The following is an 18232-nucleotide window of genomic DNA, read 5'->3' on the forward strand; positions in this document are numbered from 1 at the left end:
TTTTACCTTATTAGAAATCACATCCCTTAATATCTAACAAAGGTAAGTTAATGTGGTCAAGGAACTTCTTGAACATTGCATCCTCCTTCGCTTTTCGTTTTCTTTGAGGGAAATAAAGTGGCAGCATCTGCTTCTTTTCTGGTTCAGTAACAACTTTAATTTTAGAGTACTCAGACTTTCTTGAATTATTAGTAATTTTGTCTTCTACCTTTTTCTAGGCCAAATCAGTGCCTACCTCCTTTATTTTGGTTGGAAGCTCTTCATTCAACTCCTTACCGCTTCTCAAAGTGATTGCCATGACTTGTTTTAGATTTTCTATGTTACATAGAAAACTACCTTAGGGCCTGGTATTTTTTGCCTTTTGTAACTACCCTAACTGTAGCTCCAAGCTTTTCAATGTTGTTTGCTAACTTTTTTACATCTGCGGACAGCTGTATCTGATTAGCTAGAACCTGCTTCATCATCTCTTCTATGTTACTAGTTGAATGATTTGGTTGAGCTTGTGGTTGCTGAAATTGTTGTTGTTGGGCATCCCATGGATGATTTGGTTGCTGAGTATGCCACTTGTAAGCATTTTCATAGTTCTGCCTTTGAGAACGGCCTACGAACATCACCAATTTTGGATTTTCTACAAACATAGCCGCTGTATGGCCATTATTTCCACAAAATTCACACCAACTTGCAACTTATTGGATTGCATTAATTGTGGCTGCAGGTTATGCTACTCCTAAATTTAGAATGCTAATTTAATTTTGCAAGGCTGAGATCTGTGCAGATATGGTAGTGAATTGATCAACCTCTAACACACCTGCAATTCTTTTTGTAGCACTCCTTAAGTTTGAATGCCATTCTGGATTGCCTTGAGCAATGTGGTTCAATAAGGTGTACAACTCATCATAAGTCATCTCAAGAGCTTGACCACTTGTAGTTAAATCTAATAAAATTTTTGTATTATGGTCAAGAGCCTTTACAAAAGTGTAAGCAAGTACCTCATTGGATTGTTGATGGTGTGGACAGTTCCGAAGAAAAGCTTTGAAATGCTCCCAAGCATGATAGAGATTCTCATCTGGCTTCTGTTTGAAGAACACAATCTCACTACAAAGTCTTGCAGTCTTACCAGATAACAAAAATTGAATAAGAAATATTTTGGCTAAACCATCCCATGATGTGATTGAATTTGCTGGTTATGCAGCCAACCACTTTTTTGCTTCTCCCAATAGTGAAAAGAGGAAAATTATCTTCCTTATATAATATTGATTCACGCCTGTTGAGATGAATATAGCACTGATTTCCAGAAAATTCTGCAAGTGGGCCTGTGGATCTTCATATGAGAGCCTTGTGAACTATCTACTACTGATTAGAAGTTGTACCATATTCTGTTTAAGCTCTAAATTGCCTCCAACTGGTGGCTTGTAAAATGGGGAGGTCAAATTGGTTGGAAGTGGGATTGCCACTTCTCTGACTATCTTGTGAGCTTCTTGTTCATCAGCCATGATGGTAGGATTCTCTTGGCCTTCTTGGATTTATGGAATTTATGGGAGAAGGTTTGCTTCTCTCCTGTGTTGATGGAAAAGTTGCTAAGGTTCTGAACTTGGTTCAACCAAGTCTTGATCCCTTGCTAGCTTACTACTTTATAAACCTATTTCCTACAAATACAGAACCAAGACCAAGCATAAAAAACATCAAAGAAATCTAAAAAGTAAGACTAAAATAAGAAGTTGCCAAATTATAAGTCCCCGGCAATGGTGCCAAAAACTTGACAGTGCCCAAGCGCACACGCAAGCGTAAGTAGTCTACCAAGTAGTAAGGTGACCTTCAAGAAATTTGAGTATTGATCCCACAGGGACTTGCTTCAACAACAATTCAATTCTAGTTCATAGTGTAAATTTAATTGGTAAAAAAGTAACCAAAAAAAGAGTTTGTAATTTGTAAACTAAAGAAAAGTAAATAATGCGTAAAGTATAGTCCTGGAACAATCAATGGAGTAAAGCCCAGGGTTAAAGCACTTTGAAAAATCATACTATGTTATTGAATTTCATTTTTAACTTGCTTATCTTGGTTGTTGATTTGCACGGTTAATTACATAATCACGGTCTCCCAACCTCTAATCGTTTACCTAATATGGACATTACAACTACAACGTTGAGCGAGGATACAATAATCCAATTAAGTGTTTTAAAGCTATCATCCTGCGGTTGAATCAAGTAAGGCATATAAGTACATCTATGTCCTAGATGCTAAGTTCAATTCTTTATTTCATAAAAGAATAAAAACCATACTTTGTTCATCTCCATATTCTATCTCCCTATTCCCTCTTCTGAATTCACAAGGCCGACAATTAATATATTTTCTGGGTGATAAATCCATCAAATAGTTAAATCAAATATAAAGAAATAACCAAATATGATAAGCAAATTAAACGAAATCAATTCAAAACAATAATACTCATGTTCTTGGTTTTAACCTCAAAAAGGGAGTTTTTAGCCACTCATAGTCATAATCATCCTCCAAATAATTGTTTGAATGATTAAAATCATAAAGAAACTAAAAATAAAGAATATAAAACCTAAAAAGAAGTTGTGGTAGCTTCCAATGATGTTCCAATTGATCTACGGTGTTCCAAGACTCTCCAAGATGTTTAAAACATATTTTAGAACGTTATATTTACAGTAGACAAGTTATAAACCGACTTGGATTAGGTTTCCATGTTTTCATTTTTCAGCAAGGCAATATTTTCCCGATTTTGGTGGGCACTGCATCGCGGTATAGTGACAAATGCCATAACTAGGCACAATTTTCCCAATTTGGGTGCTCACCGCGAAGCAGTGTAATAATGATGTAGTAAGTTACCATTTTGGGCCCCTTATGAATCCTATGGTGTGAATCACATCCCCATTGGCCAATCACACAGCCCACACACGCCCAAATCATTCCAGGGGTCCAAATTGCATTAATTTGTGTATTGTGCTTCTGTTGAGCCATTCCGAGCCTTTTTGAGTTGTTTCCACTTGATTTGAAGATTGTGTATCCTTCATATATCATCATAATCCATTAAAATAGAATCATATATCATTAAACACAATAATTTAGAGCTCAAAACAATACAACATCCAAACGGTGAATAAAAAACATGATCTTTAACTCATTATTTCGACTCTTGTCTTGATCCAATTGACCCTTGAAAATTATCTACAAGTTGTTTCACATATAAATACACAATAAAATCCTTAGAAACTCATTAAAAAAGTTATAATCCAACATAATAGACTAGACAAACACCTAGCTCATGCTAGTAACGCTAGTTTTCTCGGTTGAACTCTAAATGCTCAAATTGAACCCAAACTCATGTGAAAGCACCATTAAACATTGTAAACACATAATTGGACACATAAATTCTCATTTATATCATTATCAACACATTAAGCACATGAATCATTCTCAAAACAAGGCTAAAAAGGCTAGAATAGTAACGCTAGAATACATAAATACACCCAACATCACTATACATAGCTGAGACATGACCCCTAACTATCCCTAATCCATATAAATGAATCAAAATAAAATATTAGAACTATAATTTACTTGAGTCCACGAATAAATAGAACTCATCACCTGCTAACTGAAAGTTGCGATCTGCCTGATCATGATTTTGTAAGCTAGAACTGATACTTTTATTAACAATTTATCCACACTGATGTATATATGGACAATACGATAGAATGTACTAAGCATGGGAGAATGCACATGAAATGCATAAGTAAAATAGAAGTAATAAATCATGCATAGAGTTGAAAACATGTTGACAAGTATAAATGATCCACAATTTGTACATAAATGACTGAAACATAATAAGAGCTAACATGATATGACAATATGAAAACCTGTACAGTGAACCAATTATACTAGTTTAGGAAATTATGAATAAGACTTGGGCATGCTAATGAGCATAAATTACTCACATTACATATGAAGTAAACTAGAAAACATAATGAGAACTAGCATGATGCTGAAACATGAAATCATAGTGCAGTGAGCCATTCTATACTTAGTTAAAATATTGTCTTTCTGTGAGAGATTTTTGTAACCAAAATAAACCAAGTGAGCAACATGGATTTTGACATATGACTCATTGGAAGGCCGAAATATACCTTGCCATGGATATATAGCCATGATTGGTGTGATCACTAAACTAAGCCTATTTTAGCAAATATAATACCTACAGTGGCAATTATGGAATTTGGGTATGCTGAATCTGTGTTCGTTCGGTGTTGAATACTACACTCAAATACATACTATTTTCTCATAATATAAAAAATTCATCTTAAAAAGAAGCATAAAATAGATTTAAAGTAAATTGATAACTGTAATCCTGACATGCAGAGAACTAGTTGCTTTTTTAATGTTTCATAAATCATTGTTGGCATAGCTAGATGTCATACAACATAAGCATTAATGGCATACACGACTGTCGTACTAATCATAAGCTATATACTATGGGTTCAATGATAAACTGAGATTATAAGGTCAAATTATGTAAAACTCATGTAATTCATGTTAAATCATGAAATTCATATCATCTTGTATAGTTTATGCTATTTTTTGTGATAAAATCCCCAAGTCTTGTAACTTACGCAAAAATATAGAAATTTTATGTAACCTGCGCTTATATCATATACATGCTTCAAATTCATGTTTGTTCATGCTAAATCATTCTAAATCATTCTAAGTTATGCTAAATCATATTAAGAACATGAAAATACTTGTAAAGTTATATTAATTTCATGTATTTGCTTGAAATTTGGGCTAAATCATGTCAAAGAAAAGGGCTTATTTTCAATTTATATTTGAATCTCGAAATCATATTGCGGACATGTCTTTGATAAATTCCAAAGGTTCAATATCAATTTGTAAATATTTTCATGAATATTCTATCAAACTTTAAACAACGGTTTGAAAACATGCAAATAAGAACGCGATTAAACCATTGGAGTTCATGAATATTACCAAATACATAGGAAAACTCATAAATAGAACATGAAAATTTAAATTGAAAGCTTGGGGTTCAACCATAACACAAGAATATAAATATATATATATATTATGTAATTTAAAAAATTGAGTTTGGGCATAATATAATACCCCGCAAGATTTTAGACACATTTCTAGCCCTTAGTTACATGTTTAAAGGGGTCCAAGTCATTATTTTTAACTAAGTGCAAAAAGACATTGCCATTTTAAGACCCCAAGATTTCAAGAATTTTTTTTTTGGCCTTCCCGAATTTGAAAAGTTAATTTTTGAGTTGAAACATGTTCAGGGATGTTAAAAGGGTCATTCGGGAGAGTTTTAAAATTTTCAGAAGGGGTTCAGGGTAATTCTGGGTCACGAAGGAAGAATACCTCTATGATATTGGCATTGCACAGAGGCTGGATCTCTGTGATAACCTCTGTGCCACATAGGTTAGTCTCCACGATTACCTCCATGCCACAGAGGATAGCCTCTGCGATAGCCTCCGTGCTATGGAGGCTGTATTTTTGCAGAATTTCTACTAACCTAAAGAGGGACATTTTGGTCTTTCCCCTCTTTCCAAATGCCTAATTAATGACTTATAACCCAAATAGGGTAATAAATTACCCTATTACACATCAGTTAACATATGTAAACCCTTCTCCATTCCTAAGAACAAAAATTCAAGTTTCTTGTCAGGGATTCAAGCATTCAAGTTCCAAATTCGAAGTTTCTTTTTCAAGAATTCAAGCAATTAAGGTATGTGGGATATTCGTTAGTGGGTTTCTTCCACTTATTGAATCCCAAAAATCTTTTTTGTTCAAGTATGAATTCTTTATCTTCTTTTCATGATATTTAAATATTAAGTATGAATTTACTCAATGATTCCTTAGCAGTTTTAAATTCAAGCCATGCCAAGATGTTTCCCTATGTTAATTATGTTATTACATCCTTTGAATTTCAATAACCCACATCATGTTCAGTTAATACCATGTCAATTTTCTAAGTTATGAAAAATACCTTGTGATCATGTTGTTCTCATAAGTTTATCATATTCACGTACTCATAATCATGAATTTCCTTATAGTGTTTGAAATGATGATTTTGTATTTAAATTGTTATTTAGTGCTGGAGGGTTATGAATACCTGATACCTATTGTCATAACCTGAGGCTACCCCCTAGTTGCGACAATGGTGCTTATGACCACAAGTGATCACAAGCTAACCCATAAGCTGGTAGCTGCTGTGAGCACTGAACAAAATAACAATACAATACATGGAAAGGATAAACTAATAAGTTACTGTAAAATTGAATACTGAAATATGCAATACTGACATGTCTGAAACAGCTGATAAAAATTGAAACGAACTGACTGACTATCTAAATGATTGTTTAAAATCCTCTAAATATCATGATATGTTGTTGGGACAAACCTCCAACTAAATTTGACTGACTGAAAATATAGACGTACTGAGCTAATGAAAATAAATAAAGCATGTCCTTGATGGATGAGTACTCACCACTACTGCTGCTGAGTGTCGCTGGTCTGTCTAAGAGTGGTCGGGAAACTGTGCGTATGAACCTATATTATAAGACAACATAGACATGATCTTATATTATCTAAGAATGCCAGACCAAGTATAAATATATTTATGAAATAATCTATAAACTGAATGACTATAATCTGTAAAACTTAGTGACAGAGATTTGTACACTTGGTCAAGAAGACCTGAACAAAAATATATTGAATACTGTACTGAAACTATATGAGGTATCATCTAACTGACATACCCATATCTAAGCTAATTGGGGTCCAACCTGTAACCCCAGTTGGAACGGTGTCAATACCGTGCAACGGGTACTAACACTGGCTATGTAAATCCACTAAACTGGTGTCCCAAACAACAAGGGTGTCAAGACTAAAATGATGGGTGACCCCTGAGAGGAAGTCAATCCTAAACTAACTGGAAACCTCTCATATCCTATGCTGACTAAATAGTTCTAGAATGTAGGGACTTCTGCTAATGACTCTGCCTAAACTGGTAGGGGAGCCACCATCCATGAATTAACTCGGTGTTAAATCCTACTCCCAACTGAACTGAACTAAGCTTAACCGAACATAACAACTGACATTGCTCATAATGATCATAACAACTAAATAACTGATAACATCTATGGATTAACTAAATCATTACTTGAAAATCTAAAATCATATAAAACACGTAGGTATCGGGTGTTCACAATCCACCAACACTGAATGATCATTAAATACGATATCAAACTTGAAATACTATAATATGTGATCATGGTTCAAAGACTCAAAGCATGGTCTTTTCATCAAATATGTGAAAATCATAAACTCAACATGGGAATGCTTTAAATATAAGGATTAACATGGTTTCATGGCTAAATTCATAATTTGGGGATTGACCCTGAAATAATTGATCATGACATAGAAATTGCAACACTTAAAACATGATATGACTCATTCCGCTTGAAAACGCTTGTAACCATAACTTGTAATTGAATTAACAAGAGATTCATGAATTTATTTCACCTTAAACATATATGAATTCATAAATTAAACCAAAAGAGGGTTTTTGGACTCCATGGGTGAAAGGGACCCATGAATGAACATCCCACATACCTTAACAAATTAATTCTTCAAGATTATTGGATTGGATGCTTGAACCTCTTGATTTCTTGAGAATGAAGCTTCAATTGTTCTTGGGGAAGAAGGAGGTTTTTTTTTTAGAGAATTTGTGTATAAAAGGGCAAATAATGCTCTTTGGTAGCCCCAAATTCGTGTTATGGATCAATTGGGTGAAGGAAAATGATCCAAATACCCTTAAATGCCATGGAACAAAAGATTAATGAAATAGGCAGAGGGTGATGTGGGTTTTGGAGCGGTGGGCTGGATCGGGCGGTGCCTGCCTTAGAGCAGTGGACTGGACCAGGAGGCATCCACCTTACCACAGTGGACTGGATGGAGCGGCGCCCGCTTATCCTGGTGGTGCTGTTGGTTTGGTTTTCTAAACAATCCCCTATGCTCGTCCAAAAATTTTAAAACTCGCCCGAGATATAATTTGAACAACCCCAAACATGAATCAACTCAAAAATTAGCGTCTCGAGGTCAGGAAGACAAAAATAAAAATCATCAAAGTTAAGGGGTCTTGAAAATGACTAAATCCTCAATACTTGGTGAAATTTTCAAGCTTTGGACCCCTTAAGCAGGCAACTAAGAGCTGAATTGAACTTAGAATGTGACGGGGTATTATAGTTTCTCTACCTTAGGAACATTCGTCCTCGAATAAGACTGGTTAGACTGATACTACTGAGGAAATTGTGATCGTATACTGAGCATGCATGACTTGAACATATTACATAACTAAGTCAGAAACATGATACATGAACTAAACTGATTTCATGAATGCATGCAATGACATGAGATTGGATACATAGCAGAAACAGGGAACTAAAAAGAGTCAATCTGAAGAAAATCATTACCTTAAGCTGAATCTGAGTTCACGGAGAAAAGGTGAGGGTACTTGGTTTGCATATCTGCTTTTACTTCCCAAGTGGCTCCCTCAACAGACTAATTCTGCCAAAGAACTTTAACCAAGAGAACTTTTTATTTTCTTAGCCTACGAACCTGACGATCAAGGATCCCAACTGGGACTTCTCCGTAGGAAAGGATATCCTTAACATCTATATCTTTTAAAGGAACAACTACAACTGAATCACTGATACATTTCTTTAACAAGGAAATATGAAATACCGGATGTACTGACGCCAAATTTGTAGGCAATTCTAGCTCATAAGCTACCTCCCAAAAAAGCTCAAGATTCTATATGGGCCAATATAACAGAGACTGAGTTTCAACTTCTTGCCAAACCTATTCACTCCATTCATAGGCGAGATCTTCAAATAGACCAAATCACCAGCCTCAAACTCAAGATCCCTTTACCTTACGTCTGTATAAGATTTTTGATGACTTTAGGATTTCTTCAGCCTCTCCCGAATTAACTAAACATTCTCCATCGTATCAAACACTAAATTTGGTCCTATCAAAGCAGCTTCACCTGCCTCAAACAAACTAATAAGAGATCTATATTTCCTTCCATAAAGAGTCTCAAATAGAGTCATCTGAATACTGGAGTGATAACTATTGTTATAGGCAAACTCAATCGAAGGTAAGTGTTCATCCCAACTACCTTTAAAGTCAATAACACATGCCCTCAACATATCCTCTAAGGTCTGAATGGTCCTCTCTACTTGATCATCTGTCTGAGGATGAAAAGTTGTACTAAGATAAACTTGGGTACCAATACCCTTCTGAAAAGTCTTCCAAAAGTGAGAGGTAAACTGAGTACCTCTATCTGATATGATAGGCAACAGAATACCATGCAAGTTAACAAACTCCCTAATATAGAGCCTAGTATAATCCTCATCTTAGTTTGAAGTATGAATTAGAATAAAATGAGCTGATTTGGTCATTCTGTCTTCAATGACCCATATCAAGTCACGCTGATGATGCTTACGAGGCAACCCTATCACCAAATCCATGTTCACCACTTCCTACTTCTAAGTGGGAATGCTGTACTCCTATAATGCCTGCTGACAATTCTGACTCTTAGCCACAAACTCTGTAATATCCCTCTTCATACCACTCCACTAATAGATTTCCCATAAGTCATGGTATATCTTAGTGGCTCCTGGATGAATAGAATATCATGAACCATTCACTTGTACAAGTATTCGATGTCTCAAGCCATCAAAACATGGAACACATAATCTACCATGACATCGAAGCATACCTTCTTCTCCATGGGAGAAAATCTCCACTTTCTGATCTCTAATAGACTCTTTTAGCTTAATCAAACTAGGATCTTTGTCTTGCTTTTCTTTTATTTCGGCAACCAAGGTAGATTTTGAAACCATATACTACCTTTGACTGAATCAACTAATCGAACGCCTAATCTAGCAAGCTGATGAACCTCACTAACTAATTTCTTCTTATCCTCCTCAACAGGATCAACACTACCCATAAACTATCTGCTAAGGGCATCCACCACTATATTGGCCTTGCCTGGATGATACAACACACTCATATCATAATCTTTTAACAACTCAAGACACCTTCTCTAACAAATTTTTAGATCTTTCTATGTGAACACGTACTACAAACTCTTATGATCAGTGAACATATACACATGAACCCCATAAACATAATGTCTCTAAATTTTCAAAGAAAAAACAACAGCTCTCAACTCAAGATAATGGGTAGGATAATTCTTTTCATGGGGTTTAAGCTGTCTAGAGGCATAGGCTATGAACTTACCTAGACCAAATCTAGAAGCATCACAGCAAACTACAAATCCATCTGAACCATCTGGAAAAGTCAAGACTGGGATAGAAGTGAGTCGAGTCTTCAACTCCTGAAAACTCTTCTCGTAAGAATCTGACCACTGAAATTTGACTTTCTTCTGAGCCAATCAAGACATAAGGGATGCAATAGAAGAAAAATCCTCAACAAACTGCCTATAGTAGCCAGCCAAACCCAAGAAACTTCTGATATCTGATGGAGAGATAGGTCTCGGCCAGTTTCTCACTGCTTTGGTATTTTGAGGGAAAACTCTAATGCCCTCATAAAAAATAATATGGCCAAGGAAAGCTACTGATCTTAGCTAAAATTTGCACTTACTAAATTTGGCAAAAAACTGATAAGATTTAAGGGCTTGCAACACGATTTTCAGATGATCTGCATGATCATTCTCACTACAGGAACCGAGATGTTAAGTGAAGCCAATCCATGCCAAGAATGACATTAAAATCAGTCATATCTAACTCCACAAGATTAACTGAGATGACTTTCTTCGGTCACTATGACCGAGCAATTTCTCTACACCCATCTGGCTATAATAAATTCACCCACTGAAGTAGATATTGAGAAAGGCTCTACTAATATTTTAGGACTGACACCGAAGTTGATGACTAAATAAGGAGTCATAAAAGAAAGTGAAGCTTCGGGGTCTAATAAAGCATAAACATGAAGATGAAAGACCTTCAACATACCCGTAACTATATCAGGAGAATTTTCCTGGTCATGCCGAGCCTGGAGTGCATACAGTCTATTCTAACGCTGCCTGCTGGTGGCACTAGAAGTGGAATGCTGCTGAGTCGGTTTGCCCATAGGTCCCGCTGAAGAATTAGCACGGCCCTACTGGGGATTATTTTTGCCCCTCTGTGCAACTATCGAACACTCTCAAACACTGGGCTTGCCACATCCAAAGCATACATCACTACCAGACTTACACTCTCCCTGATGATTTCTACCATATTTTTGACAAAGCAGATTAGTACGACCACTGTTCTTACTACCCTAGGACTTAGATCCTAGCGCCTTATCCTTACTGTGTTGCCTAAATTTAGGCATTGGTACACTAGCTAAAAATGGAGCTAGGTCTGAAGATCTCTAATAAAACTGAGAATGGTAACCACCTTCTGTCCTTGGCTGAGAAAAGTTGAAACTACCTATTCTGCCCTCTTATTCTTCCTCTCTCTCCTTATGTTTCTCCTCCTCTATCTGCTGATCATGAGCCATAAGTCTAGATAAGTCCATATCCTTAATCAATATGATGGTCCTACACTCTTTGACCACACTATTACCTATACCAGATACAAACTTACTCATTCTAGACCTATTGTCTGCCATCATAGTAGCAGCATACCTCGCCAACTAAGTGAACTTAATAAAGTACTCTTTCACACTCATACAACCTTGATTTAAATTAATAAACTCCTGTACCTTAGCTTCACTCAACTCTAATGGAAATAACCTATCTAAGAAATCCATGGAAAACTCCTCACTCTACAGGACCTGCCTCTATACATCAACCCTCTTTCCACTACTTGAACCAGGTATGTGCCACATCCTACAACTGATATGCAACTAGCTATGCACTCTCACTCGAAGTGACGCCCATGATATTCGTTACCTTATAAACCATATGCATAAACTCCTACAGACCCTACTCAGACTTGGATCCCAAAAACAAAGGAGGATTCATCCAGGTAAAATCTCAAATCCTAGCTGCAATCGTATTTGCCATTGGATTGGATGGGGAAACAACCTGCTAATTGTTCTAAGCAGTTATTGAACGGGCCAGGGTCATGAAAGCATCCCTAAACTCCGCATGTGAGACATGCTCATTTAAGGGATCTTTCTAAATAGGTGATGGTGCGGGATGACTCCCATTCCTTATTTTGTTATTTTTTATGGGAGGCATTATCTGTAAATAGAATAAAGGATAAATTAGAAAGAGAGTTTAAATAGAGCTCATGCTCTTTTACACGACATAAACACTAAAAAGGGGAAACTTTTCTAAAGATATTTCATAGCCTCTTGTCCATAAGTGTGGCGCACTTCACACCCATGCATAAGACTCTACTCAACATGACTTTCAGACTCCCTAGGACACTTTAAAACCTTAGGCTCTAATATCAAGTTTTGTCATGACCCAAGGCTACCCCTAGTCTTGACAATAGTGCTAACGGCCAAAAGTGACCACAATCTAACCAATGATCTAGTACCTACTGTGAGCACTGAAAAAAAAAACGGTACAATACATACAGAAGATAAACTAATAAGCTCTTATAAAACTGAATACAAAATTATGCAATACTGACATATCTAAAAAAACTGATAAAAATAAAAAAATTTGACTGACTGTCTAACTGATTGTCTGTAATCCTCTAAACATCATGAAAAGTTGATGGGACAAACCCCCAACTAATTGAAAATTTAGACATACTGGGATAAAAAAAATAAACAAAGCATGCTCCTGATGGATGAGGACTAACCACTACTGTTGCTCAGTGTCGTTGGTCTATCTAAGAGTGGTCGGGAAACTCTGCGTCTGAACCTATGTTATTAGAAAATATAGAGCTAATAAAAGTTGTAATGCCCTAAATCATGTACCAGGAATGCTACCTGGTGCTCATGATCCCGAAGGACCACAAGCTAACCCATGACTGATATCTATAATTGGGCACTGCATAATATACTGTATAAATATGGAAAAAGGATGAAAGGCCATAAGGTTCAAATATCTGATAAAACATAACATCTAGAAATATGGTATATCAATACCAAAATAAAACTGAAATAACTGTCTGATCATGCTATAGTCTGGAAACCACTAAACTGTCTAAAAACTATGGAGTTGATGGGATATGTCCCCAACTAACTCCAAACTACTGAAATAATAAAGTAATAAAATAATAATGCTATTCTTGAATAATGAGAACTCACTGCTAGTCTATCTGCTGAACGTCTGATCTACTAAGGATGCTCTGGAGCTCGTGCTTCTAAACCTATGGTATTAAAACATCATAGCGCAAATGCGTCAGTACGATTAAATGTACTAGTATGCAAGTGAGGTAGGTTGAATGCAAGGGGTTTATATGCATGAACGATACTAACTGACTGAATAACATGAACATGAGAATACATGCATGAAAATGTGAATTGTAACTGAGATCATGACATTACTGAATCTGATACTGATAACATAAGTTTCATATAATTGATATACTATTATCTGAATGATTGTGTCTGACAGTCCTAATTTTGATGGAAATAACTGAGTTTCGTACTGAACTGGGTGACTATATCTGACAGTCCTGAAACTCTATAAAACTATCTGAGTTCTATTACTGAGACTGAGACTAAGACTGTAACTGTGGGAAGTAGTCATCTAACTGACATGCCCCAAATAAGATAATATAATTGAGTTGGGGTCCAATCTGTAACCCCAATTGGAAGGGTGTCAATACTGCGCCATTAGTAAGGACAAGCTATGTGTAATCCCTCATCTATCAGGTACTCTATGGAGAATGGAAGGACCCTCATCTAACAGGTTAATTCACCTCATCAACCCTCACCTAATAGGTTAGATGTCTCAACCTACGCTGCCTACGTAGTTCTGGAGCGCAAGGATTGCTTCTAAGAATCACATTCTCTACTCGCAGGTCAGTTCCCATCCTTTGGATCACTCAGTGCTGAATCCTACTCCCATATGATTAGACACTAAATTAATTATACTAAACTAACTAGACTGAGTTCACTAAGTTCCATTGATTGATGAAATATTACTAAGATCTGATAACTGACTGAGATTACTATGTTTTCCTGAGTCATGAGATTGACTAAATTCTACTGAACATGGCTTGACTAAGAGTATCTTAAAAACTAACACTGGCTCTAGACACATAGCTAAATTATTGGGTACAAGTACCCCCAGGACTCGATAGAATGAAACTGATAAGACATGACACTTCCTGGATTCACAACCATAATCAACAATCCATAATACAATCATTGGGGAAATTCATGAGGCACTTGATTATCATGGTTTGGTACATGAATAGGAATGCATATAAACATGTCATAATTTCATAGGACTAATCTCATGAAATTCTTTGCATAACAATAACATGGAAGTCATTTTGAACATAAGGGTAAAGCATGGGTTCATCAATTTGGTCATAATTGAGTCCTAAAGCATGATTCTTATTCTCTTGGGCATTTTATCAAACACATTGCATGCACAACCTTAGGCTTAGTCATATACACTAGTTCATACATCATGGTTACTTTAATCAACTCAATTTAAAGGTTTCCAACCTATATACTAGCATAATTTCATGAAAAGTACATAAAGACTCCATCTTGGGATTCATACAACCACATCAACATAGCTAAAATCAACTCACCACATGGAAATCACAATTCATGAGTTTAAAATGGGATTTTTGATCTTCATGGGTAAAAGAAACCCATGAATCAACACTTTACATACTTGGGTGGATGATTTCTTGAAGATTGGTGGAGGAAATCTTGAATTCCTTACTTGGTATTAAACATCTAGGGTTTTTGGTTCTTGGGGATTAATCTTTGAGAGAAACCCTAATTTGGTGTTGTGGATAAATAATGAAGTTATAAGCTCTAGTCTGGTATAATTAGAGGTTAAAACGGGTAGAAAAAGACCCAAATACCCTTTTAAAAATGGCTTAAAATTACTGATCAAATGTGGCAACGGTTTGGGTGATGGTCCATCACTGACTCAATCGCCCATCGGTCCATCCCATCGTTCTTGGCCAGAACCTGAACTTTCTGCCTCGTCTATGACGATTTGGGTGATGGTCCGTCGCTAGCTCGACGGTCCATTGGTCCTGACTATTGCACTTGGCTAGAAGACGGGTTCACTACCTTAGTCATAACGGCTTAGGCGACGCTCCATCGCTAGCTCGACGATCCATTATCCTGCCCGTCGCTTCTGGGCAGTTCCGATATTTCTCTATAAAACATCCATAACTTTTTACTCCGATACCAGATTTGGATAAAATTGGTATCTTTGGAAAGATAATTCAATTTATCACATGATAAAAGTCAAAATTGGGGAAATTCTATCTGATTTAAACATTAATTATTTAGTAAGTCATCACTAACTCTTCTAGAGACTAGATTTGACTTAAAGAAAGTTTGGGGTATTACAAAAGTATGCGGTAAGTACTTTGAATGTACTGGTATTTGAGATGAGGACTTGCTGAAATGCATGAAGTAACTAAGCATAAATGCATAATCTTATAATATCTGAGAATGCAAGACCAAGTATAAACATGTTTCTGAAATAATTTGTAAGTTCAATGACTGAAATCTGTATAACTAAGTAACTGAGATTTTGTACACTTGGTCAAGAAACCCTGAACTAAAATATACTAAATACTATACTAAGACTGTGAAAGGTATCATCTAATGGACATGTCCTAATTTGAGCTAATCGGGGTCCAACCTATAACCCCAGTTGGAAGGGTGTTAGCACCATGCCATAGGTACTAACACTAGCTGTGTGGATCCACTAAACTGGTGTCCAAAAGGACTAAGGTGTCAAGCCTAAACTGATGGGTGACCCCTGAGAGGAAGTCAAGCCTAAACTAACGGGTGACCCCTTATATCCTATGCTGGCTACCTAGTTTTGGAATGTAGGGTTTGCTACTAACGACTCTACCTAAACTGATGGGGGAGTCGTCATCCCTGTATTCACTTGGTGCTAAATCCTACTCCCAACTGAACTGAAACTGGTATTGAACTGAACTAATCTTAACTAAACATAACATCTGATATTGCTCATAATGATTATAACAACTGAGTAACTGATAACATTCATAGCTTAACTGAATCATTACTTGAAAAGCTAAAATCATGTAAAACACATAGGTATTGGGTGTTCATCACTCACCAGTACTGAATGATCATTAAATATGATATCAAACATCGAATACTATAATATGTGATCATGGTTCAAAGATCCAATACATGGGTATTTCATCAAACATGTGAAAATCATAAACTTAACATGGGAATGCTTTAAACATGAGAAAACCACATGGTTTCATGGCTAAATTCAAAATTTGGGGATGAACCCTAAAATCAATTGATCATGACATAGAAACTGCAATACTTAAAACATGATATGACTCATTCCACTTGAAAACACTTATAACCATAACTTGTAATTGAATTAATAAGAGATTCACGATTTTATTTCACCTTGAACATACATAAAATCATAAATCCAACCAAAAGAGGGTTTTTGGACTCTATGGGTGAAAGAGACCCATGAATGAATATCCCACATACCTTAACAACTGAATTCTTGAAGATTCTTGGATTAGAAAATTGAACCCCTTGATTTCGTGAGAATGAAGCTTGAATTGTTCTTGGGGAAGAAGGAGATTTTTTATTGAGAGAATTTATGAATAAAAATGAAAATAATGCTCTTTAGGAACCCCAAATTTGTGTTATAGATGAATTAGGTGAAGAAAAATGACCCAAATACCCTTAAATAATAAGGAACAAAAGCTTGATGGAATAGGCAGGGAGCGGTGTGGGCTCTGGAGAGGCAGACTGGACCGGGCGGCGCCCGCCTTAGAGCAGTGGACTAGACCAGGCAGCGCCCGCCTTACTCCAATGGACTGGAGAAGAAGACGCCCACTTGTCCTAGTGGTGCTACTGGTATCATTTTCCAAACATGCCTCTACGCTCATCCAAAAATTCCTAAACTCACCCGAGATATACTTTGAACTGTTAGCCTCCTAAGTATATATTTTAATAATGACAAACTAACAAGTGTATTTAAGCAGGACACTAAAAACTACTAATATTGGAAGGACAAAGAAAGACGACTCCCGGAATCGAAGGACATCAGTAATGAAATTACATCCATGGTTTCCAAGTACCATCAATCAGAATAAGAATAAATGGAAGAAAAATCTCAGCCAAAAATGTTATGAAAAATCAAATCAAGATTTTGGAAGATAAAAGAGTATCTCACCAAGATATGGAGGATCAACATTCAAATAGTATGGCAAGTAGATCAATCAAATATCACGAAAATTGAAGAAGGATCAAAATCCAAAAATCATGGCAGACCAAATCAATCAAAAAAAAGAGATCATGAGCATATTTGGAAAGGCATGAATCTCTACAAAACCAAAAAGAAAAGTAGATCACGAACATATCTGATATGGACGTGATCTAAAGTCATATTTGGAAATATCACATGCGGATATATCATACGACTACATTCCTTAATCAAGGAATCAATTTACGTCCTTGATTAAGAAGAAATCTCTTGGGTTTCTTTATGAAGAGTAGCAACCAAAGACTATAAAAGATAAAAAATGAAGACACACTTTTTTACGTAACTTCAAAGAGAAAATTCAAAGTGTCTCATTCTTAGTCTTACAAAGCTCTGTAACTTTAACTTTTTAATTGTTATATAATGAGTAGGATTAAGGAAACTTTGTAACATCAACTAAAGTTGTGTCACAAGATCTGAAGAGCAAAATAAATCTTTAGAACTTGTTTCCTATCATTGTACTTGAATATAACATTCAACGATCTAAGAAAAATTGAAAACCAATGGGACTGGAAGTAGGCACCACATTGGTGTTCCAAACCAGGATAAATTTTTGTTTTATCACTTTATGTTCTGTTATTTACGTGCTTAATTGTTATTTGTGAAGTACACTGACTAAAGGAAAGTCGATTATGAAGAGTCAGTAGTCAACTCACAGAAGAAAATTTTTAATTCACTCTCTTTTTGAATTTCAATTAATATCATAGCAGGTATCACCAACTGCATTGCTTAACTGTATGT

General features: G+C 36.0%; 1 non-coding gene across 1 annotated transcript; it reads left to right on the forward strand.

Moving 5' to 3' along the window:
* Positions 1 to 999: 999 nt before the first annotated feature.
* Positions 1000 to 1104, forward strand: LOC124886882. The gene has a single exon (XR_007044286.1). It is a non-coding gene; the product is annotated as a small nucleolar RNA R71 (small nucleolar RNA).
* Positions 1105 to 18232: the final 17128 nt, after the last annotated feature.

This window comes from Capsicum annuum, chromosome 8, assembly GCF_002878395.1.
Source record: "Capsicum annuum cultivar UCD-10X-F1 chromosome 8, UCD10Xv1.1, whole genome shotgun sequence".
Classification (NCBI taxonomy): domain Eukaryota; kingdom Viridiplantae; phylum Streptophyta; class Magnoliopsida; order Solanales; family Solanaceae; genus Capsicum; species Capsicum annuum.